Source organism: Stigmatopora argus, chromosome 4, assembly GCF_051989625.1.
Source record: "Stigmatopora argus isolate UIUO_Sarg chromosome 4, RoL_Sarg_1.0, whole genome shotgun sequence".
NCBI classification, from domain to species: Eukaryota; Metazoa; Chordata; class Actinopteri; order Syngnathiformes; family Syngnathidae; genus Stigmatopora; species Stigmatopora argus.
This window is the reverse complement of record NC_135390.1, coordinates 22,183,659-22,210,008: the sequence shown is the minus strand read 5'-3', so window position 1 is coordinate 22,210,008 and position 26,350 is coordinate 22,183,659. Positions and strand designations below refer to the sequence as shown.

The 26,350-nt window shown below is 41.0% G+C and overlaps 1 protein-coding gene across 2 annotated transcripts in view; it reads left to right on the top strand.

The window, feature by feature from the left end:
* Nucleotides 1–2,785: 2,785 nt before the first annotated feature.
* prdm1a (PR domain containing 1a, with ZNF domain) overlaps nucleotides 2,786–26,350 on the top strand; it is a 59,896-nt gene continuing 36,331 nt past the window's right edge. For both annotated transcript variants that reach the window (XM_077599082.1, XM_077599083.1), the window contains exons 1-5: nucleotides 2,786–2,878; nucleotides 2,946–3,016; nucleotides 4,955–5,008; nucleotides 15,437–15,610; nucleotides 18,970–19,136. The gene's annotated coding sequence lies outside the window, so the exon portion shown is untranslated. The remainder of the gene's footprint in view (nucleotides 2,879–2,945; nucleotides 3,017–4,954; nucleotides 5,009–15,436; nucleotides 15,611–18,969; nucleotides 19,137–26,350) is intronic.

Sequence of the window (26,350 nt, the reverse complement as noted above, 5' to 3'; positions counted from 1 at the left end):
CACAGTTCTGGGGTCCTGGGTTCAAATCCAGTTTGCATGTTCTCCACAGGCCTGTGTGGGTTTTCTCTGGGTACTCCGGTTTCCTCCCACATTCCAAAAAGATGTATGCTAGGCTAGCTGGCTAACAGTCTAAATCACGTGTCAAAGTGGCGGCCCGGGGGCCAAATCTGGCGTGCCGCATCATTTTGTGTGGCCCGGGAAAGTCAATCATGAGTGCCAACTTTCTGTTTTAGGTTCAAATCAAAATGATAGATATAGATGTACATTATATTTCCTGATTTCCCCCCTTTTAAATCAATAATTGTAATTTTTGAATATTTTTTTTCTGTGTTTTTAGTTCAAAAATCATTTTGTAAAATCTAAAAATACGTATATATTTAAAAAAAAGCTAAAGTAAACATTGTTTTAGATCTATAAAAACACTGAATATTCAGGGATTTTAATCCAGTTCTTTTAATCCATTAAAAAAAATCTAAATATTATATCTAAAATGGTCCGGCCCACATGAAATCAAGTTGACGCTAAAGCGGCCCGCAAACCAACCCGAGTCTGACACCCCTGCACTAGAAGTAATCCAGATCAGAAAAAATCCGGACCGATGACATCATTTTCAAATTTCAATTGATAGCATTGGATAATATTTTATATAAATTCATTTAATCAAATCAAAAAGCTGTACATAATTATTATTTTATGCCACACAACTGTTTTTTTGGGTAATAACTTTCTTATATGGTTTAAACGTTGCATAGCTTTGTTCAAATTGGACAAAAAATCAACACTTTTGACGTCCAATCGTTTGATGTCCAATCCTCCTTCTATTGAGAATTGAAATGAGTTTATCATGAAGAGACGCCCAAGCCCTTTGAAGTGGGTGGGTGGCAGCAAATGAACAAAAAATGGAATTGGACATCTAGCGCCTATTCAACGGCGGCCAATGAGTGACGTGCTTTGTGTACTAAGTTACATAACTTAACAACTACTTTTGTCAACCAGGCCCTGTAATCTTAAAAGTTTGGATTTTTGTTGTTGTTGTGGTGTTTATGCTGTCATGCTTCACACCCCAAAAAAAGGTCAACAACACACCCAAACAAACACAATTCTTTTGTTACCAATTTCCTTCTCTCGAAGGACAAACCGTATAAAAGATGAATGTTTTTTTCTTTTTAAAAGTAAAACTTACCGCGCAATTTTTAGCTAATGCGAAGAAAATACCCACTTTCGCCAGTAGGCGTCGGTAAAATGTAGTTTGTTTACTTTTGTTGTTTACTAAGTCAGATAAGACCCCAAAAAAGTGGAGGCTAAATTTGGTAAAAGGATGGAAAGCTGCCCGGAGCCCCGCCCACCGCCGCCTGTTAGCCAACGTTAGCGTCACCCGCTACGAATCGTACTTGACTCCGCCTCTATTATTTTGAGGGTGTCAGGTAGACACAATCGAAAGCACCCGCGCCCCTCAGATTGAATGACAGCTTCAAAATAGCTTTTATTATTTATTTATTTATTTATCATACCACCCTATTTTTTTGAAAAGAATTGTCAACGCCTTTTTAATTTCGTCATACCTGTTTTCATGCTAGAATTAGAATACTAGCTTACACTTGAAACTATAATTAGAGAATTTCATTCGATTAGTAATTGTTGCAGCACTACTATTTATTTGTATTTTCAAGTGTTAAATCACAGGTGTTAAAGGGGCGGCCCGCGGGCCATGTCTGGCCCGCCACATCATCTTGTGCGGCCCAAGAAAGTAAATGATGAGTGCCGACTTTCGTCAAATTCACATGATCAAATTCAAATGAAGATTAGATACTTCTTGTGTTTCCCCTTTTTAAATCAATAATTGCAGATAATGTGTACTAATTTGAATGTCCAAAAATTATCTATTGATCAGCACAATCAGAAGATCTGTCAATTAATCAATTAATTTTGGCCCTCTGGATGAAATCGAAACTATGACGTGTACCGCGACAAAAAAATGTAATATTTAAATCATTAGTAGCCATTGAAGGCGATAAATGTCAATGGTTAAAAAGATACATCTTTGTGTTGCTAAGTACTATAAATTGTTTGCATTTTTAGCAATACTCCATCCTTGTGATAATATAAAAGTGCGTCTTATAGTCCAGAAAATACGGTATTTTTTTTCTAATACAACTGATTGATGATTGATTGATATTTTTGTAACGCACCCCGATCCCGGAAAGCCATTTGGCATTTACGAGTGGCAGCGCGTGTCGCGCCGACATTAAAAAGTCTTGACGTCTAATGAGCAAGAATGTTTGTCTCGTGCGAGTGGCTCGCGAACGAGAGCGCCGAGAGACGAAATGTCAGAGAGTGAAAACAGACGCACAAACCGCCATTGTTCCCCAAATGAAAGACGACATCACTGAGGTTTTGTTTCCTCACGGGACACCAAAATCGTAGCTGGGCGCCACTGGGGCTCATTTTTTCCGGATGCGCCTCTGTCCCGCTATTTGCTCTTTGATCAAAATCACTTTTCACGGTCTAACATTTGCTTTGGTGATCATTCTGTAATGCAAAAAAACATCTGAATTTTTTTGGGGGTTGCCAATGACGACGATAGACCATCCGTTTTGACTAAGAGGGGTAATGATTAATTGATTACATCAAGTCATTTGATAAGGACAAATATTCAAATTCAATAATATTTAATTTGATTATTGATTTAATGAGAGTTGCGTTGGAATTGTTTGTTTTTAAAGGATAGTATCCAGTTTTAATATTAATTTTGGGGGATACACTGCCCTCCGGTGGCCACAGTGAATATGACATAACTCTCGTCGGCCTTTTCCACATTTGAGACACCTGCCGTGTACATCATGAATAGGGAGCGCGAGCTTCCGGCAACAAATAAAAGGCAAATAAAGCATATAAAATGGATTATTTAATATATATGTCTTCCTAACGAAGTGCTTTCTTCTCAGAACCGACAAGTGTGCGTTTATGTGGATGTGAAGAACCGTGGTCGTCGAATGAAAACTCATGTCAGACTACGGTAAGCAAGGCCTATTATTAAGCCTCAATGCTAACTTGTGTTCTAATATGTTATTTTACTAAACCATGTCTGGTTGGGGAAGTCATAAGAACCAGTCAGAGTCATAGAATTGCTTACTATCTTTGTGGGGGCTGTATTATTGTTTTTGTGTCAATATCCTGACCATTTGCGATTAGCACGATGCTAGCGCTAGTCGCGAGTGGCTAATCGCTACGTAAGTGACGCAGTTCATATACTTTTTGCATTAGTTACATTGTGAATGCTAAATGTGCAGCCAAATAAGGTAATGACATGTATAGTAATTATTTTCGTTGTACAAACTACTCGTGATTACAATGCGCGTCGGTTGGAATAGGCTAAAAAGCAGTAGGAAAGTGTACATTGTTCGTTATTTATTAATACGTAATGTGTAATGCCAATTGTAGCACCAGGCTAGCGCGAGTGGCTATTTGCTAAGTCGCCACTTTAATTGTTCGTTCTGGAGGTATGTTGTAGAAAATAGCAGTAAGGCGAGCGAGGGTAAGATAAAATATGCGTGTGTAAATGAGAAAATTCCAGGGGAAACAGTGAAGTTAAAAAAAGTAGATGTAAAGAAGATAGCGGACATTTTGGGTCAACAGTGCGGGCTTGAGGAAAGGTCTACTCTACAGGATAGTAGTGGTGAGGTCAGGGTCAGGATGGGCGCCATTTTGAGTCAACTCCACAGACAAACGGCCAAATGGACATGCGGAAGTAATGGTACGGATACGTCCGGGGACTTTCCAGCCCTCCCGCCTCTGCCCATATTAGCACACCAGTCAGCTGAGTCAGCGGCTGGCGGTTGTTGAGACACGTGAAAGCCCCAAAAACACAACGGCTACATCAAATAGTCAGGAGAATTGACACCATCTAGGGTCCTGTAATGTTCCCTTGTCCTTCTTTTGCGAAATTGCCACATGGTAGAAAAATATGGCTGAAAATGTCTCAATTGTTGGGAATCTTTGGCCTGAGGCCCATTTGACCGCCTTTAAATCCGCATAGAGTCTCCATGCACTGTCCAGTTTAAATATATTGGACGTCCGTCGCCGTCAGTGGCATGGAAACATGAGCATTTGCAGGCAGTGTTCATTGTTTAAATTAATTGGACGTTTATTATCATCAGTGGGATAAAATGACTATGAAAAAACTACTTTTGAGTCCCACTTGGGACTGAAAACAGTGTTTATTTCTTTTTTAATTCTTTTTTGATTGAATTAATTTTCTTATTCATTAATTTATAGAGGTATTTTTTTTAAATGTAAATAATACATTAACGATAATAATTGCAAATATGTATAATAGTATAAATATACATGTACGTCTGTATAAAATAATTGACGTAATAATATATTTTTAATTTGACCAAAATAATGACTTTCTTAATAAAAGGTCAAAGGTCATAAGGCTCAACTTTACAATAGCTGTCCCTGAAAGGGTTAATTCTCCATCTGCCAATGACAATAATAGCCGTCCAATTTCCTTTTTACTGTAAGGACAAGCTGGAAATTCTAATGTCAGTCAAAATGAATTGGACGTTTACCGCCGTCAATGGCAACCCCGGTCGAATTCATACCAGTCAATAGCATCCAAAAATGAAATTTGAACGTATATTTTCCAAATGGATGTCAAGTCTCCACGTGTTGCCGTGCCAACGGCTGATTGGTAATCATGTTCGGATGAAGTTGCCCCTGACTTTTATCGATTTTTACTCAATGTGACATGCAGATGTCACAACAACAACAAATGGCGACACGTGAGTTTTAGCATGTGTGTGTGTGTGTTGTGTGGTTTTCTGGAGCGACGTGATTGACGGTCACACGACATGAACGCGGTGGCTGCGTGTCTCCGTCTGTCTGTCATGAAATAAAGCGACGGGTTCCGCTCTTGCTCTCTAATTTGGCCGCTCTTGATTCTTTCCAGCTCCCATCCGATTTCCCCGCCGGGACGAGAGACCCCGACTTCTGCCTTCCAAAAGTAAGTGCGAACGAGACCAAACGTTGTTTTGCAAACGGCTCACGTGATGCAGTGTCACTCAACATGGCAGGTGTTCCTCCTCTAAAACGTTGAATAACAAACAGCTCATGAAGGGACTGAAAAATAACCCCAAAACCTTTATTTATGAACCCATTGGCTACCCGATTTATTGCATTAAACTCATAATATATTCCTTCTGTATCATTTTCTGATGTTGTGGAGACCATTTCCCATCCAAATATACTAATATTAGCTTTTTCAGATCATTCATATATTTATTCATTTATTTTCTGTACCACTTATCCTCACTTGGGGCGCGGGGGGTGCTGGAGCCTATCCCAGCTGACTTCGGGTACCAGACGGGAGTCACCATGAACCCCAATAACTTATGGCTAGGGACAATTTAGCATCCAATTAGCCTAGCATGCATGTTTTTGGAATGTGGGAGGAAACCGGATTACCAGCTAAAAACCCAAGCAAGCCGGGGAGAACGTTCAAACTCCACGCAGGAGGACCCACCTGCGAGCGAACCCTCGGCCACAGAGCCGTGAGGCGGATGCGCTAAACACTTAACCACTGAGCTGCCCATATATTCATTACGAATATTTTTTCTTGAAAAATTAAAACTTTTTAAAGAGCGTTTTATACATCCAAAACGTGTTTCACTTTTCTGACTCGCCTAACTATGACACCGGAAAGGTCGTGGGTCGTCTCCCAGTTTACGAACGGATTCAGTTCGAATGTTGACGAGTAAATCGTAAGCGTATGCGACGCCGACCCTCCAACGTGCCTTCTATCCACTTTATGTCCAATTCGACTGAGTTTTTGATCTGACGTACTTTAGAAACCCGCAATTTTGGGGTGCCGTTTCCCGTGGCGTCTCTTTGGGTGGTCCCTCTATACCCCCCAGTGGTGTGAGGGTGCTATCTAGAGAATTGTGGGCGGGTAAGGTAGCGAAGAGTCGGCCAGTCGTCACGCTTCCTGTCGGATAGTTCCGGTCCTGCGGTGAACGCACTACACACACACGTCACATACCAACAGTGGGGAGCCCCGCTGGGATAATGCACGAAACACGTCCGTCTCGGTCAAAACAAATCGGGCATCGAGCGCCGTCAATGGCAGACAATGAGTTAAGCGGGAGAAGAGTTTCCTCGCGCCGTCTGGCAACCGTTTGACATCAATGGCGTCCTTCAAAGGGCTTCTAACCCTCAAATGCGCCCACCGCAATAGTCTGGGAGGCCCAAAGTTGGGGCGCGCTCGTAGTAGGGGGCGTTGGCGCCGGAGACGGGTCCGGCGTGGGGATTTATTTCCTGTCCATGTGACTTTTAAAACTTGTGTTTTTACAGACGCGTCTGAGCAGATAACAGTGACGTTTTTTGGGAACAAAATATATGCCAAGTGTCTCAGCGATCAATCGACTAAAGATTAAAGAAACACCATTTTGCGTTTTTAGCAAAAGTGTCATATTTACAAAAGCGGCGCTAACTCGATTAGCGAGCCGTCGACCTGAGCTAAATTCAAAATCATTCAATCTAGACAAGGGACTAAAGATGGAAATTAGCCCATGGCTACAATCGTACATATTTACACATTTTCATTAACATGAATAATTAAAATTAATAAATAATTAAATAAATGAAACACAAACTCAAATTGCGGCGGCGCCGAGAGACGGCGCCATTTTGTTTGAGGCAGGTATGCGCGATGACATTCTCAACCAAAGTTTCATATTTACAGAAGATGCGCTAACTAGCTTAGCGAGCCGTCGCCTCAAGCTAAATGGTGGCGTCGGCCGAGAAACACCGCCATTTTTTCTGCGTCTGGCCTGTGCAGTATGATTTCATTCATTTTCCCAACTGCTTTTCCCCGCAGGGGGGGCGTGGGGTGCTGGAGCCTAGCCCAGCTGAATTGGTGGCCATCCAATCAATCAGGGTGACTCCAATCCACCCCAATAATTTCCCAATGGGCTCCTGAGAAACCCGTACGGCAGCTGCAGAAACCAGTTTTTCTCGCAGATTAGCGACGCGCCGGTTTAACGGCATTAGCGTACGGCTCAATTAGCGGCTAACGTTTCTTGAGCCGCGGCCGTGACTCACACGCACGCATGCACCCTTTAGCTCTGATATCAAGTGGCGACCGGTCGAGGGATTTCCCCGTCCCTCCGGCCGAGAAACGCGTCTTTCGCACAGGCCGGTGGGAGAAAAAGAAGAAGGAGGTGGGGAAAAAAGCGGCGGGTCGGCGGCGGCGTGACGGAGAAAAAGCTTCGGCCCCGCGCTTCTGCTTTTCGGCGGCGAGAGAAAACGTCTCAAATCCAAAGTGGAGGTTATTTCGGTTTGTCTGTGTGACAAATAACGTCACCCTCGGAAAGAACTTCCTCCTTTTTGTCACGCGAAGGCGGCAAGCGGGCCACGCCGATTTCGTAAGGCCGCTTCGCGTCCACGCCGTAACAAAACGCCAGACAAAAACAGACAACTGGAACTTGTTTTGGACTAACGAATCGAATTGGATTGTTTTTGTCATTGACTTAACTCGGGGTTAAACGTCAACCCGCGTTTCGCTAATATTATTAGCTATTAAATAACAGGTTCATTCAAAACGGATTGGACGCAATTTGAGCCCGATTCAAACCAGTTGGAGACTGTTTAGCATTTGATTACATTACATACAAAAACATAAATATTGTCTCAAAATAAGATTGTATTTCTCATTGAAATTAATTTTTTTGTGTTATTCAATATATTTTTTAGACTAAAAACGTGACAAAATTCTTGGTTAAACTTTATTTTTGGTCAAGGATTGACATTTTTAAATAATATATTTCTGTTTATATTTGGATTGCGACAGTTTTTCCTTTTTTTGCATAATTCTTTTTGCATGTTTATAACGTATTCATGTCTTTAAGCATTTTTGTGTAAGATAAGATGACTGACCCAACATTTTGGATCATTTTTTCCTTTAATTTTGATCTGATAAAACCAATGTGTACTAATATTAATTGTAATAATTGAGTCCTGAAAGCAAGAACATATAGTGTTGTTTTGCAACGTTTATTTACTTGTTTGCGGGCACGTGCTTTGGCGAGTTGCGACATTTAGCACGCTGGCCGGCCGTCTTCACTCGCTTTCAACACTTTTCACTTTTCTCAGCATTTGTCAATCACTTCCTCCTGAGCTTCTCAGTAATTTGGCGCTTTCCTCAGAATTTTCTCACGCACGGCTGCCGACTTTTCACCTTTTTTTTCTCAGCTTCGCCACTTTGCAAAACCAAAAAAAGGCCGGCTGGACATTTGTCTTTTCATAATTTCAACGTATTCCATCTTTTCCATCGCCCTAAACGAAGTTGAATAAATTGGACATCTGGTACTGTCAATGGAAAAGAGGAGTTTGACATTTTTGGTTTTCCAAATGACTGGTTTCAGACCAAAAAATAATCTATATTTATTTGGTTGGTAAAGTGGTTAGCCTGGCGCCTCGTAATTGCGAGATCACGGGTTCAATCCCCAGTGGATTGGGACTTTCATATGTGGACTTTGGGTGGGTTTTCACTGGCTAAAAACATGTATGCTACGCTGCTTGGACACTTGTGACCACTTATTCATGTTGACTACTTATTTAGGGCAGGCCAGCGGATGAGTGGTTAGCGTGTCGGCCTCACAGTGGGGGACTTGGGTTCGAATCCAGGTCGGTCCAACTGTGTGGAATTTGCATGTTCTCCACGGGCCTGCGTGGGTTTTTCTCCGGGTACTCCAGTTTCCTCCCACATTCCAAGAACATCCATGCTAGGCTAATTGCATGCTAACATGTCCCTAGCTACGAGTGATTGGTTGTTTGTCTCCTTTTGCCCTAGCATTGGCTGGCCACCAATTCAGGGTGTCCCCCGCCTCGGGCCCAAAGTCAGCTCCGGCACCCCCGTGACCCTAGTGAGGATAAAGAGGTTCAGAGAATGAGATGAAAGATGAGATTAGACTACTTATTTATATATTACTACGATTGATTATTTATTTATGATGACTATATATTGATCATTTATGTTTGTTTGTTCGTTGTTGTTATTTGTAGACTTCCTTATTATTTATGTTGTTGAGAACTTATTCATTTATTATTTTTGACTGATTTATCGATTATTGATTCTTTATTGATTTGTTGTAGTTATTTATGCACTTTGCGATCAAGCTTTAAATCTCATTTTATTTGCATAATGACAAAAGTATTCGATCCAATCAAATAAAGCCATTCGATCGTTGCCGGCAGAAATGGACGTCACTCGCCGTCAATGGCAGTCAAAGACAGCAACTGATTTTACAACTGAAATCGATTTGATGTCCGTAACCGTCAACGGCGGTTGAAAGAGTTAAGCTAATACAGTGGTACCTCGTCATACGACCGTTCGTCATACGGAATGCTCGTCTTACGGGGGAAATTTCGATCGAATAATTCGCCCGTGATGCGGTCAAAATTTCGTTATGCGACCAAGCCAGGTGGCCATGGCATTTTTTTTTGCATATCTTTCGTGTACGTATAACAATATTTACGAGCACCGGATGAGCTATTCAGACCAGGAAACGCACAACGCCCATGCGCGGGGAAAAGAGGGCTTTCTGGGTAATGAAGTATACTCGTGCTCGCAACAGCATCCCCGGGGATGCGAACACAGATGCTACAAGCTAAAAGGAGCCGCTAGCCAGCGCCCCTGTAGCTCGCATGAGCAGCGGGGCGATCGCTGATAAAAGACTCTGCTCGTTGGCTGCTCATAAGAACATCGGGGGCACTGGCTCGCAACAGCATCCCCGGTAGAAACTCTATCATAGTCGCCGTTCGAGGGGATGCAAACACAGATGCTACAAGCTAAAAGGAGCCGCTAGCCAGCGCCCCTGTAGCTCGCATGAGCAGCGGGGCGATCGCTGATAAGACTGCTTGCTGCTCGTTGGCAAGTGGTCGTGCGTTCTCCGATTGTGAGGACATTTGTGTGCATCATTTTCGGAATATTTTGAAGGGAATAGTACGACAGCAAACAGCCCATGGATAGCGAACGTGAGGGTGGAGTGTTTGTTCTGTTTACGAGTGCGTCGTGTTGAAAACAAACCGAAGCCCCCCGCCCCTTTTGTGCGTCTCTCTCTCCCCTCGGCGAAATCCGCCCAATTTTAGTTAGATTAAACACTTTATTTCTATTAAACCACTCGTTATTTATTACTTTGTCAATATATGGCGAATTATAAGAAATAAAACATTTTTTTCAATCCAATATCCTGTTTTTGGTGTTTTTTTCAGAGAGTTGGAACGAATTAATTTGTTTCCCATTCATTTCAATGGGAAACTTTACCTCGAGTTACGAGAAACTTGTCATACGAGCTCAGTCCCGGAACGGATTAAGATCGTATGTCGAGGTACCACTGTAAATAATACAAACTGGCTGTTGTTTATGCTAGCAAGTTAGCCAAGGCCAATTAGCAACATTAGGCTTTTTTCCCCTCGTATTTAGTAATGAAGCTAAGTTAAACTTTTTGTTCTTCACTTCCTTTCGCCGCCGCACACATGTCAAGTCAAAGAAAGGCGCGCGGAAATGAAAGAGAAAAGCACTTCCGACACCCCCTCTCATTTGTCCTCCTACACACATTGCCGGATACGCTGCCCACATCACACGGGACCCCCAAAACACACACACACACACACACGGTTCTACTTGCAAATACACAATATACACAAAGAGAGCGACAATGTTAATTAAAGTACTTGCTTGATGTCTTTTGAATGACTCACAACTGCACATACTGTATTATTATTTTTTTAGTCTATTCAAATATTCCCCCTAAAATGAAATCCATATTATATATTACCACTATTGGAATGTATTCAATCAAAGATATGCTAATAGAGACAAGTATTTACAAGTTAACATAAATCTGCAATGATTATAGCACATAGTAGTTTAATTATACCACTCTCATATCTGAATTGTCTTTTAATAAATATACATAAAGCAGTGGAGGAATATATATTATAGTGTCAATAAAACTATATAAATCACAGAAAATTCCATTCAAAATCCAGGTCAAATGGTGAAAATCTTATTCCTATTAAAAACAAAAACAATAAATACAAATGAGCAAATAAAGACTTTTAAGATGAAATAGTTATCCATGAAATCGATTAAATAGAAACAATAAAATTCCAAAAAGTGTTTCAAAATGTAAATACAGAAAAATTAAACCGATGAGAAAAATGTTAAGGATTGCAACAACACGACATCAAATTTGACCTTATGTCAATCAAAACCGACCTTTGATGAGTCGTGGCTTAACATTTAGCATTCCTCCTCTTTTTTAGTTTGCATCATCCGTTTTTACATCTGGGAATTTTTCACACGCTTTTGCGCGTAAACTTCTCCTTTTGACTGACGTCTTTTCTTCTTGGAGACGTGATTTGCTAAAAACAAAAACATTGCATAGCAAATGCGCAATGGATATTTTCTCACATATACGCCATATCTGGCACTCCAAAAAATGATGACTAAATCGAGGGCTTATATGCGCACAAATGAGTCTGGACATCCACGAAACGCCATAACGCAAGACCATGCGGTCATTTCTTTCAAAATAGAGAAAAGATAGTCAGATAAAATGCTAAACAAAATTATTTTTGACGTCTATGAATGACATTCAACAAAAATGATAAACTGTATCTTGCATAAAACATGAAAAAACTCGCTTGTGCCTGCCATTGGTTGCTCAGGACGCCATCATCTTACAAACTAGACCGATATGGACACACTTCCTGGTTGTACTGCTCCGTGTGCGGTCGATTGGTCGCCGGTCTTTTGGTCGCCGGTCTTTTGGTCGCCGGTCTTTTGGTCGCCGTCTTTTGGTCGCCGTCTTTTGGTCGCCGTCTTTTGGTCGCCGTCTTTTGGTCACCGGTCTTTTGGTCGCCCGTTGTCGCGGTCCGGGCGACCAAAAGACCGGCGACCAAAAGACGGCGACCAAAAGACGGCAACCAAAAGACCGACGACCAAAAGACCGAAAAGCAAAAGACCGGCGACAAAACAAGGTAAAACAACACGGTCTACGCATGAATAAAAGCCAAAAATGGCCATGAGCAGTTTCACTGTACCGACGTGTGAGTGTAGAAGAGTTTGTATGTACATGCGCTGTCCCTTTAAGAAGCGACGTCAGTTCAGTCAGGCTCTTAACAAGTTCTCCAACAAAAAACAATAAAAGTCCGGGAAATTTGGAGCTTTTCTTTAGCCTAATAATTAATAGGGCATTAAGTATAACTAAATAGTCATTCACAGTTTGTATTTAGGGAATTTGAGCAACCATTTAAATGATAATTATCAATAACCTTCCGGGCGACCAAAAGACCGGCGACCAATCGACCGTGTACCGTACTGCTCACATGACCTCCTTTTTGAATTTGTCTACGTGCAAGCAACAAATTATAAAAATGTATCTCAGATTTTTTTTCTTAAGATTTTCCCTTCAAAGTAACACTTAAAATACTCCCTATTAAAACAATGAATATGGAGGTGAACATTGTCAATCAATCTTATACGATAGAAATGGTCAAATTCAACAAGGCAATTTTAAGGCTGCGGCTAATATGCGAGAAAATACGCTAGTTGGTCAAAACGGGTGTAGTAAATAGTACGCTATAGATTGGTAGTATTTGGCGACACTGCATTTTCTTGGTCGGGAAAAAAAATTGTGGGTGACTTCAAAGTGAAAAGTCCGGACTGGGTGGAAAGTTGATTTCACATGAGATAGGAGACACAAAGATAGCCTTGAATACTCTCTCTCTCTCTCTCTTTCCTTCTCTTTGGATACTTGGGTTACCTTGAAGCCTTTTATCTGTGACCCAAAGAGGGACAGACTGACTATCAGCGCCATCGGCCTGAAAAAAATGACAACAGCTCACCGATTTAGGGGTTAACTCAGTTTTTCCCAACATTTTTTGAGCTGCGGCACGCTTTTTGCATTGAAAAAATCTCAAGGCACACCAACACTAGCTAAAAATCTTATTTTTTATTTATTTAATTATTTTTTATTAATTATTTATATATATATATATTTAATTATTTTCGATTAATTATTTATATATATATATATATATATTTAATTATTTTTAATTATTTATATATTTCTGTTATTTAATTCTTTTTGATTAATATTTAAATATATATATATATATATATATATATATATATATATTAATGATTTTTAAATGTTTAATTATTTTTTCATGTTTTATTATTATTTATTATTTATATTTATTCAATTAATTTAAAAGTATGTCACCTATATTAACATTATAAAGTCATCCTCATTAAAAGTTTTATTATCAGGAATTAAATAATCCCACCCAAATTATTCCAAATTCATTTTTTTTCCCACACCGATCTAACGTCATCAAAGTTGACAGAATTTACAGTCAACAAAATTCCAAAGAATGAACGAAAAAAATAGTTGCAGAGAATGGGCAAGTTAAAAATGCTAAAGTGGCAGTATTTTCAGAATAAAGTCTTTTTTTACGAACACGAGAGAAAAGTATTCATTGAAAGAGATTAAAGTTGTGATATTAGGAGATTGAAGTTTTAAAATTAGGAGAATGAAGTCATTGTAATATTACAGGGTTAAATGTGTGTTTTTACGAGTTGTTTTGTTGTTTAATTTCATGTTATGGGAACTGAAAGTTGCTTGCTTTGATTTTGGCAACGTAACGTCTGTCTCAACGCAAAACGAGTATGAAGTCGCACAGCGTCATAACATGGGAACAAAGTGAAAACCTGACAACGTTAAATTCATAATATTTAGAGAATTACGTCAATCGTGACAATATTACAGATTTGCAATGGTAATATGACATTGTTTTGCTGCTTGATTTTGTTGTTCGGTCGGCCAATCAAAAATGCTTCCCCGACATCCCATCTGCAAAAGAAAGGGTTTTAAAAATAAAATGAGGACTGCGAGAACGCAATCCTTGTCCGTACGACACGATTTTTCATATCAGAAAAGATGAAAATGTACAAATTGTAGTTGAAGACACAAAGCAAGGCAAACAAATTGGGGATGGTGTCGCTTTTTTTTAGTTTCGGTATGTGTGTGGGATTACAAGGTGTGTGTCGGATGCTCAGACAGACCACGCCCCCCAAAGCCCCCCTGAAAAGAAAGCATAGGATAACACAAGAGTGGTTATTTTAACACGGGGGTGTGCGTTTTGAGCTCCCCTAGCAGATGAGTCCAGGTGGAACAGCGGGAAGACGCTCGAGTGTCGCGTGTGTTTGGACAGCGGCGTATACCTTTAACATCTAGGCAATGCCGAGAATGCCGACCCTCCGCCGGCAGTTGGCGGTCGTCCCATGTCACGGGGAGGCAACGGGGGTCTTTTAAGTTTCTCTGAGGGAAAGTGGAGCGTGTAAGGGAATTGTGGCGCTAATTGAATTTAAGACAATTTCACGTATATATATATATATATATATTTATATATATATATATATATATATATATATATATATATATATATATATATATATATATATATATATATATATATATATATATATATATAAATAGAATACTTTTCCTTTTTTTTTATTTCTTTTGAATTCGTCAATCAAAAAAATTGGGGGGAAATTAAAAGTATTTTTTTCTTTTTTATTCATTTTTTTTTTAAACACATTTTCTTCCTTATTGCTTTTCTTATTGAAAAAAGGTACATCAATAAATATCTCGTTTTCAATTAAGGATTTATAGTTTTGAACATTTTATATAAATTCATGACAAAATAAAATTAAGACTAAAACAACAATAAAAAAACATTTTTTTCTTTTTTTGATTAAAAAACAGTCTATTTTTTATTCCAACAATAAAAACAATATTCACTGCCTTTTCTTTATATTAAAGATAAATAAAAATGCAAAAACTCTTAGTTTTCTTTTTCCTAAATAAGAAAATACACAATTTCAGGTTAAAAAATTCAGATAAATAAAATTTCAAATAGAGTATTTTTTACTTGGAAATATATCTTTTATTTTTTCACCCCAGTTGTTTCTTTTTTATATTTATCCAAAGAAATGTTAATATTTTACATTAACCGTGACCTATTTTGTCTGTTATTCCCTATTTTACAAATATTTTAATATATGTTGTGCTGGTTCTTGGTTTCTGACCAATTTAAAAAAAAAAATCCCCTCCTAAAAATTTCCTTTTAATTGGGCATTCTTTCAAGAATTTTCAAAAACGACTCTAGTTTGAAAAAGTCACTGTAAAAATGGCAAGTAGATCCCGCAAATTGGAATCTGAAACGGTGGCTTTTCAATTAGCTTTGTCCGTTTCCATTTCTTGTTGGCCGTAAAAGCGACAAAAGTGAGAAAAAGGAGCGCCACGGCGAGCCCACCCAACCGCATTTGTTTATCCTAACGCAACTGTTGTTTTTCTAGGCGCTGCGTCCCGAACGGGCAACAAAATGGTGACGGCTCACAAGTTGGAAATAAAAGCGCAGGCGTCAACGCGGAGGAAGCGACCCATCGTGGCCAGCCGTCAATCCAAGCCGTCGCCGGCCCACCCACCCAGCCAGTTGCCTCTCAAAAACTTGAGCTGGCCTTCAAAACATGGTTAGTAGAAAGTGAAAGATGATTTGATAATAAAATATTAGTGTCACGTTTACTGTTAGTCAACAACACGTGTTCGTATCAGAATATAAAACGTTTTTATTTTCTTCGTTTTAACCATTTTCTGCCATCCAAGGCGGTAGACGTCCAATCCATTTGAATTAGGAGGTTTGACAGCGAATGAACAGACGTTTAAAAGTTGCATTTGAGTGTTAGGTAGTAAAAAAAGGGAGATTTATGTTCCGGATAATGCGGTAAATATACATTTTTTTTTCCAACAAGGTAAAATACTGAAGTTTTTCATATTATTTTTTGTTTTCTGAGTTTGTAGGGTTGTGGTTTTACAAAGCTAATCTTATTCTGAAAGTTTGCCCAGAATTGCTATGAATGAATTTCGGTGTTGATATAATTTTCCAAAAATGATATTCACATTTTTGGAGTTCTTATGTATGTTGAAATTGAGTAAATGAATGAATACTGTATACAGTAATCCTCGATTATCGTGTGTTCACTTTTCCCCCCGCTATTAATCGATTAAATTTGTTTTAATTTTTATAGTACTTATAATAGGGTGACACTACTTGGTGATTTTTCAATTATCGCGGCCATGTTTGGTCTACATTAACCGCCATATTCGAGGGATTACTGTATAATTACGGATGAAGATGAAGCTTTAATTGCTTGTCAAAGACCGTGTGGGTGTTCAGATTTACGGGATGTTTCGGCCTTGAGAAGATTGACACATGAGAGCAGGTGTGTGTGTGTGTGTGTGTGTGTGTATATAGATGCCCCCTTGCCCACACCAGGTGAATAGTTCATGGGGTGTTTACTTCGGGGGGGAAAGTTAGATCGTCATGCAAGAAAGTGCGATGGAGAGAAAATACAACTCAAAAGTCTCTTCGCTGAATTGCGGGTTAGCCAAATGTTTCGGTAGATCTTTTTTTACACTTGTTTCAATGTGGGTACAAGGAAAGAACAAATTTGATTTATGTCTACTTCAAATTTCAATTAGCATGACTGATTGTAGGGTTTATTTTATCGTATACATTCACTTCTCACGCAAAGACGATCCGGTAATACAAAGTGACACGAAAAAACGTCAAAACGTAAAAAAACGGAACTCCGACAGTGTGTGTAGGTCACCCTGCCCGTCTGGCAACTTTTGGGCGGAACCCATAGACTGATTACACTTGTAATCAGATTAAAGTAATCTGATTACACCCTCAGTACACACACAAACACACTGTGTCCGCATCCGACTTAACAACCTATGAAAACTGTTGCAAACTGCCAAAGCTAATGCTACAACAAATAGCACTCCAAATCGGACCGGTCAGCATTTAGCGGTCAGCAGGTCCGCCTCACAGTTCTGAGGTCGAGGGTTCAATTCCCGGTGGCTTTGTGGAGTTTGCATGTTCTCCCCGGGGTTGTGTGTGTTTTCTGTGGGTACTCCGGTTTCCTCCCACATCCCAAAAACATCCATGCTAGGCTAGCTGGCTAACAGTCTAAATTCCACATATCTATTAGTGATGGGTTGTATGTTCTCCCTGGGGTTGTGTGGGTTTTCTTCGGGTACTCTGGTTTCCTCCCACATCCCAAAAACATCCATGCTAGGCTAGGTGGCTAACAGTCTAAATTCCCCATAGCTATTAGTGATTGGTTGTATGTTCTCCCCGGGGTTGTGTGGGTTTTCTCCCGGTACTCCGGTTTCCTCCCACATCCCAAAAACATCCATGTTAGGCTAGCTGGCTAACAGTCTAAATTCCCCATAGCTATTAGTGATTGGTTGTTTGTCCCCTCGTGCGCTGCGATTGGCTGGCCACTTATTCGTATAGGCTCCAGCACCCCCCGCGACCCTAGCAAGGATAAGTCGAATGAAAGGACATGAGCGCCCGTTTTAAAATCCCACGGTCACAATTTTAACCCGCCATTGAAATTATTGAATTTTTCCAAAGAGTCCTCAAATGTCAAGACCACTCCCACAAATCCATAATTCAATAAAATGAATTTTGCAACCGCCGCCATCATTTCCGAACGTTCGACATTGTCGTCATTGTGTGAAAGTGTGCGTCAGTGTTTTTTTTCTCGGCCGGGCAATTACAGCTTTAAAGCGCCGAAGGCCGGGGTGTGCCGCGCTAGCATTGTTATGCTAACGGGGATTAGCGCGCCGTCCTCCCTGCTGACGCGCCATTGTAACTGGCGGGGGGGGGCGGGTCCACAGCGGGGTTGTGTCTACGCCGCCCAGCAGGACCGACTCTCATCCTTTCTCGCTCGCCGTCTCAGTCCAAACGTTTGTATTTGGCCTTTAAATGATGCTACGTTTGGGGTTCAAAGCTATGGAGGCACCCTCTTATTTGACATATTCTTGTGTGTATTTCATATTTTCTTACATTATTTCAATTGCCCCTACTTTACTCATTGGCCGCTATTGACAGCCACGAATGTCGAATTGTTTTGGAATGCGGCAAGTTCAAAGGAACTGGACGTGGAAACGAGATTCACTTCAATTTTATTGTATATAGATATACATAGATGAGATACATATATAAATATAGACTATAAAATCCACAAAATATTTGGAAAGAAGAAAATGAGTTCAAACTGGATCATTTCTAAATATATTATTTTCTAAATGAAAAAAATATACACAATAAAGCCTTGCGTCTTCAATTTTGCAGCATTTTTTTTACTTAATTCTCTCAGATACATGTGTAGGTATATAAATTGAATTCCTCCTATTTTATATGAACGAAATACAAATTCAGGATTAAAAAAACCTGGCAAATTTTGCGGGTCGGAATATAAAATAATCCTTCCACTCTTTTTGTGAGCACTGTGCTGTCACTGAGTCACTTTCAAAACAAGTGGCGTGGATCTAAAGTAGTACTTCTCCATTTTTCACAGCTTCCTTACTTCTCTTCTTTTCTTAGCTCTTCTCTTTTCCTTTCTTCCTTCTCTTCCCTCCTAAATCTCTTCCTTTTTTCTGATTTTTTAACATCCTACTTCTATTTTTGCCTCTTAGCGATCAGCCTCTCTTCATTTTTTGACACGAAAGAAAGCATCCGCAGCTAAACACCATTTCCCAGCCCGCTCAACATCCCCTTTAAATCACGGCTAATGAAAGTGCGGTTCCACCTGTCCGCCACGATTGTCAAAACAGAAGGAAATGGAGTTAATTGCAGCGGCAGGCCGGCAAGCGCTGGGACAAAAGCCCCCTAGATAAGATCTGAAAATGCCCACACGCAAATGCACACGCACACTAAAGGCCTTTACTGGGCCGGCAGATTAATTAAGCGGGAACAATGGCGGGTCAACACCTGAGGCCCAATATATGACAAACCTTTACTCTCTCTCGCTCGCAGCCACACAAAGGAAGCTTCAGAGAGGCACTTCAAAGCGTGGCCCCGGGCCGCCGACGGACCGACGGATTGGCGGATGGACGGACGGATGGGAGGACGGGATGGACGACCAATCAGAAGACCAGAAAGAGAGAGCGCAGGAATCAAAGTACCTCTGGGGCTTGGTACAGGTGAGTTCCAATGGAGGCTTTCCCTTTCACACATATTACACACACACATATTACACACACAGGTAGTGTTCGATAGCGACCGTATTTATTAAGATAATCTGCCGATTACCCAGGAAATGGATTAATTAGGGGGAAAAGGTACTCTAGCCAAATGTCCTCCGTCCACCCAGTTTCAATAAAGTTATTGCAATATTGTAAAAGAGGATTTCAAAGCAGAAAAAGAAAATATAAACACAAATGGCTTTTTAAAATGTTTTTAGGCACCAAAAGAAAGTTGACCGTACATTATTTAAATGTATTTTAGGTAAATAAAGCTATAGAGTGGAAAAAACTTGGTCATCCACTGCCATAAATACAGTTATTCCACAAATATCGTGGTTAATGTAGACCAGATATATTCGAAAAATCGTGAAGTAGGGTCATTCCTAAGTATTGTTTTTCAGTGCTGAGTTCTAGTAGCAAAAGTGGCTTCCGCTTACGAGTTAGAGCGTTTAAAAAAATAATAATACATTTTAAAAATTAATAATTAATAGCGGGGGAAAAAATCGCAAAGTAGTGATTTCGCGTTAATCGAGGGATTACTGTAGAGCTATTTTATTCAGGATTTTTGGGGACTTTTTTAACTTCATGGTTTGTTTCAATAGTGTCAAAATAGCAAATCTATAATTTTTTTCTAAAATTATATTTATGGATCATTTTCTTACATTAACTGATTAACTGCCATAGCAAAACAGTTAAAGAAACCGACCTTTTTTGTCTGATTAGGCCCGATTTCCGACAAATTCCAATCCGATTTCTGATCGGGGACATCCCTACTTATTAAGTATCCCGATTTCCAGACAGCCTCTCAAAAAAAGAAGGACTAGTACAAAAAAATCCCACGTTGGAGACACCATCAAAATTTATAGTCTTTAAATTTTAGAAATTTAAACATGTGCTTCTCATAAATGCACTTCTCAAAAAATCCAATAATGCTTCTTTGTTTCACTCGTGTCAATCTCATTACTTAGTATCAAACGTACTGTGTATATATATATATATATATTTTTTGCAATATAAACCTCAGGAATATTTTCATTTATCTAAGAAGCAATGCCATATGATGAATGGAAGCCTCTTGATAGTGTTTTTTCTTGACTTGAATATTTTTGCTGGATATTTTGTCTTTGTTCTGCAAATTCGTCTCATTACTGTGAATATGGTAAATATATAGTATAGTCCTGTGTATTTTAGATGTCCACTCCAGTCTGATTTGAAAATATTGGAACTCCCAATATTATAAGGCCATGCATCGTAATATCGCGAGAGAAAAGTGGTCACATTAAGTGATTAAAGTCGTAATATTACGAGAACAAAGTCATACGTTGCAATATCGCTGGTTTAGAATCCATCATAGTCATTTTGTTGCTTTTGTTTGGTTTGACTTTGGCGACGTAACCACACAAAAGTACTTTTGGCGTCATGTTAGGAGATTATTAATCATCTAATCTCATGAGATATCATTCTATTTTGAAGCCCCCAGCATCCATTTGGCTACAAAATGGCAGTAATCTTGCCTCAGATATTGTAGCCACTAAAAAGGTGACTGTCCCCCCCCCCATTCATCCCCCTTGTGTGTGCACCCACGGGGAGTCCCAGGCGGTTTTTCCCCGGGGCCCCGACAGCTGTGACCCTCCCCAGGTAACCCCCAAGATAACCTGAGGCGCCATCAATGGAGGTTCCGCTTGTTTTGCCCAAATTCCAAGACAAACCTCTCCAACTTTATAACGTTTCTCCTCACTTTTATTTCTAAAAATGCATTTTTCTTTGCATTTTTTTCCTGTTTTCTATCCGTTCCCCCCTTCAAAATGATTGGACAACAATTGGAATGTCAAGGCGGTGGACGTCCTTCTCCGTCAATTGGCGGAGAAAGCGTACATCTCTCGGTTTAGGACGCTCCGGCGGGGGAGGGCGCTTGAGCTCCCGCCGAGGAAGGGGGGGCGGGTCCTATTTACCTGGAGCGCCTTTCCGTAAAGAACGAGAGATTGGCAGAGTTTTTCCATCTCTTTTCTTTCACATTGTTGGGAGGACAAAGGCCAGGAGGCGAGTGGGGAAGGTAAAGAAGTCACCTGGGGGGGTCAGTAGGGGGCGGGGCCAAGACACACACCTGATAACGACAAGAATGAACCCATTGATGGACTCGCGGTTTCTTAACCCGCTCTTTAGTTTTCGATTTATCGACACATTTTGTCGTCACCTTCTTCAAATATTCATTCTTTTTCGTGGGGGGTGCCGGAGCCTGTCCCAGGTGGGGAGGGGGGGGGGGATACCCTGAATCGGTGGCCAGCCAATCGCAGGGCACTCATAGCGTGGGGGAATTTAGCGGACAATTAGCCTAGCCATGCATTTTTTGGGGGGTTTAAGAGAAATATGTGGAGGACAACCCGAATAAAAGCCACGAGAGCCCGGGGACAACATGCAAACTCCATACAGTGAGTTCAGTGGCCAGCCAATCTCAGAGCACGAAGAGATGGACAACCATTCACGCTATATGGGCATTTTAGCATAGAATTAGCCTAGCATGCATGTTCTTGGAATGTGGGAGGAAAGTGGACTACCCAGAGAAAACCCACGCAATAGAACCTGCAAACTCTGGATCTGAAAGACCCTTCCGGTCAAAACAGATTGGACGCCGGGCTTCCCCCACCACGTACGATTACCCGTACGCACACTTATCCGTCCTATCTTCCCCCTTGAGTCAAAAACAGGCCAAAAAGCAAGTGAATTTCAGGCCAGCCTAGTAAAACACACAAAAACTTCCTCCAGTCAAAGTCGGCGGCCCCCGACCGTCAACCGACGGCAACAACCTAGCCCCCCCCCGCCCAAGACACCCCCCCCAAGCCAGCGCCGTCGGCCCACCTCTAATGATGACGGACGCCGCTGTGGCGGAGAATGGCGTCATTGTTCCAGGTGGCATTCCTGCCGGTCATTTGGGGCCGCCCCCACAAGTGATGCCCCGCCTCCCCCTCCCCGCCGCCATTTTCCATGACAAAGAAACGGGTCACCTGACGGGACGAAACGAGGCGCTTCACTCGGCAGCCTCGCAGCTAAAATAAACAAACTGTTAATTCAGGATAATTCGCCAGAACGTACAACGCCGCCGTATAAATTCCTAACCTGGGAGGAAGGAAAAAACACCCGACTTTCCCCCCCTTTCCTCTCTCTTTACTACCTGCGACAAAAGTATTGGGACACCGCCGAATATCGATAAATGTTTCATTTTACTCTGATCTGAGATTATTTTGAACATCAATGGCAGCCAATGAGAAATAAATTGGGCTCCATTTTGTTTTGCTTGCAATGTAAGATATTTTGACATGATTTGTCAATGATTCTTCCCAGCTAGCTTAGCGTCACCTGTCGTTACAAAAAGATTAGCTCGCGGATTTTGAGCCGCTGCCACGTTTGTCCTTTGGCGCTCTTCAAACAAGGCGCGTGGCGCTTGTTTTGCTCTTGGCGTTTGTAATCTTAGTCTCGCTATCTCGTTTGCCCGCAGACGGGATTAATTAGCTTGATCGTCAGTCCCCGAACAAAAGACCCCCATCGTTTAATCCGCCCAAAACTGGCCGTCCGTCTGCGGGGGGAAAAAACAAAAAAAACATCCTCCTACTTCACTCACAACCGCGACTTAGCATTAGCTTGTGGCTACGGGTAATAAATTATTCAAAGAGACAAATGTACGATTTTAGCTCCATCTGCTCCAACTTGCTTGCTATTGATCCGTCGTTGCTAATGATTGACTTGGTTAAACTAAGTGGCTAATGGTGCTAGCGTGTATGTGAGCCGGCTTCGTTTTCAGCTTCAAAAATGCTAAACAAAATGATAAATGAGAAAACAAAAATTGTACATTGCGTATACGAAGGTTTTTATTCAACAAAATGGCGTATTTAAATTTTTTTCTGAAATATTCTTATCATATTCACGCAGGATATGGGCCAATTCCACCTCTTTGTAGGGTTAGCTTTTCCTACACATACATGAAAATATAGAAAATATTAAACATATAAAAAATATAATAATACAAATATTTTGGAATAAATAAAAAACAAGTGGATTTTTTTTAATCCATGAGTAATAAAATAAAAATAAATAAAGTCAGAAAAGCTAATGAATAATGATAATACATTTTACAACTAAATACAATTCTATTTTCAAAATAAGTACTTTTTTACTCTAGAATTTGTATCTAATTTGTTTTGTGACCTCACGTAGCTCTCAACTCTGACCGTTATTTATCTAATAAATAATATTTATAATATAATAAATAAAAATGTATATAAAAAATAATAGAAACGAACAAATTTCTCTTAAAACCACGAGTTATAAGATAAAAATAATTAGGAATTATTACAAAAAGTCCAAAAAACGAATCATACATTTTATAACAAACTAAAAATCTATTTCTAAAATAAATATAAAAATATAAATTTATTTTATTTTGTCTAGTGACCTCACATTGCTATAGAAATCACTTGTGGCTCTTCTCATGTGAACGAAGCTAACGCTAACTTTTAAGTAGCCGCCGTCTCTCTGGCAAAGGGTTAACGACCATTTAGGAATGTCGGCGTGCGCGCAAACACACAGCAAGTGGCGTGCACGCTGATAACCCACCCAGCCACCCCAGCTTGCCCCCCGCCGGGCGGCTGCAGGCCAGATTTGAAAGGGATTTGTTTGACCCGGGGAGGCGTTGGCGGGAGGCCGGCGCGCGCAACGCTCAGACGGACACTAAAACATATGTCGCCGGGTGGGAGGGGCTCCGCCGCGTATGTCGCGCTCTCTCTCTCTCCCGGAAAAGTCCTCCGCTTTACGGCCGGCCAGAGGCACGGCGCCAATACGGATGGAGGAGGACCCTCCGGGACCCCCGAGGAGGCGCGTAAATCCTCCCCGCCGGCATCCGGAAAAGACGGCGGGAGGCGGCGGAAGACGGCGGGCCGCCGTGTCTTATCTGAACGAGACCGCTAAAAATCGGGGTGCCGAAACGGCGGTAAAATCTGAAAAGTAATGGGATAGGAGTGGTTAGCGCGTGGGCCTCACAGTTATGGGATCGAGGGTTCGATTCCCACGTGGGTCCTCACTGTAGTGTGGAGTTTGCGTGCTCTCCTCCGGGCTCTTGTGGGTTTTCTCCGGGTACTCCGGTTTACTCCCACGTCCTAAAACATGGATGCTAGGCTAATTGTAGGACAAATTGTTCCTAGCTATGAATGATTTGTGTCGTTGTGCCCTGCGATTGGTTGGCCACCGTTTCAGTGTGTCCATAGTTAGCTGGAGTAGGCTCCAGCACCCCTGCAACTGTTCAGAAAATGAATGAAAAATGAATGAACGTGCTATTACGACAATATCAACATCAGCCGATACTGTGCACAATGTGTATCAAGCTAAAAAAAATAATTGTTTAGGAACTAATTAGCGATTTCCCCAATCCGATAAGACTATTTTCAGAGTTTTGGATTTGGACACCAGATCCGATCCGATTCATTAGTCCCGTCTTTTCAGGTCCGTTGTGATTTTTCTAATGTAAATCAAACCAGTAAACAAATACATCTCTTTAGAAAATAACCATTAAATTTTTGTCAACATCGCCTTCTTTTACATACATTTCACATTTCTCAAAACTGGTCAATCCAATAGGATACATGTGCCCACAAAGGGTTAAAAATCCTTCCAATTTGTCACCAAATTCACCAATTGGTTCCATGTTGCCATTGGTTCGTTTGTATTTTAGGGCGTGGCCTAGCTAAAACAATGACAAAAACAATTTGGTGGCTTTTTTACGGTTTTTACAGCGCTACTTGCTCTTAACGTCAACAGCTTGCACCCCCAGGGTGGGATTCCAGGGGGTCAACACCCCCCCCCCCCCCCCCCCCCCCCACACACACACACACACACACACACACTCACACACCACCCAGAAATTCCTAACCTAGCTAATACTTTTAAAGCGCCAGCAGGTGTTTTCACTTCCACCTGCGCAACCTGCCAGTGCAACAAAGTAGGCGGGACTTATTTGGATGCGCACACCACGTGTACAATTATGAAATTTTTAACCCTTTCAGAGACAGTGGTCATGTCAGAAGTTATCGCGATTTGCTAGTGAGGTCACAAAACAACAACAAATCAAGATTAGCCTTCGGCTAGCAAAGCGTCGGGTGTCGCTTTATCGACGCTTGCGGTGGGTGTTTTTCCTTGTTTGTCCTTTTGTCTGTCTCTTCCTGTCTCTCTCTTGCACCACTTCCTGTCCACTGCTTCCTCCTACTAAATAAAACAATAGCAACCACAATCAAACTCCCAAATGTCCCGTTTAAATCGCACACTCTATAACAGGTGGTTGGGAACCTATGGCTCAGGAGCCTAATGTGGCTCCTTTGATGGGTGTACACAGCTCGAGAGCCACACATGGCTCTTTGGATAGGTGCCCATGGCTCTCCGTTAACCCGTGAGCTCAAATACGGCGAGAGAACCGAGTCCCGAATGCATCAATAGGAGTGTGACGTCGGGACCGTGGCGTTGACGCCAGCTCTAGCGCCCCTTAAAAGATATTTATTTTTAATGAGACCATACTCGCATTGATACTCATTGATTAGCCACAGCGTGACCATGCTGTCAAAATAATTCAGAGACTTTTTGGACGTTGAAAGCAGTGAAATGACCAAAAAGCACACGTTTTTATGTATTTTGACTTTTGATTATGACTCTCAAGGAATAATATTTGAAAATATGAATTCTTTACGGCTCTCTCTGTCAAAAGAAGTTCCCCACCCCTGTTTATAAGGACTAGGCGGGTAAAGAGGGCAGGTTTAATAAGTAAAAAAAGACAATTTAGCATGTGCTAAGCTACGCCTAAATACGTCTATTTGTTTTTGAGCTCTGATTAGCTTGCAACAAATTCAGTCGAGGCCACATGTGTGCTGATTAGTTTCATCCGACAGCTGCTCATCAAGTTGAAATAATAGGCATAGTGTGTGTGTGTGTGTGAGTGTGTTTCATCATCATCATCATCATCATCATCAGCCCTCTGGGAAATCTGGTTTCTCTCTTGAATGTCTTCACTGCTCTGGACTTTCTCTGCTATTAAACTTTATTTGCACTGCGCTCATATACAGCGACGTTCAAGGTCCATCGCAAAGACCAATCTAGAACTACCTGTCCTTTTAAGTCAAATTCTTGTCAATTTAACG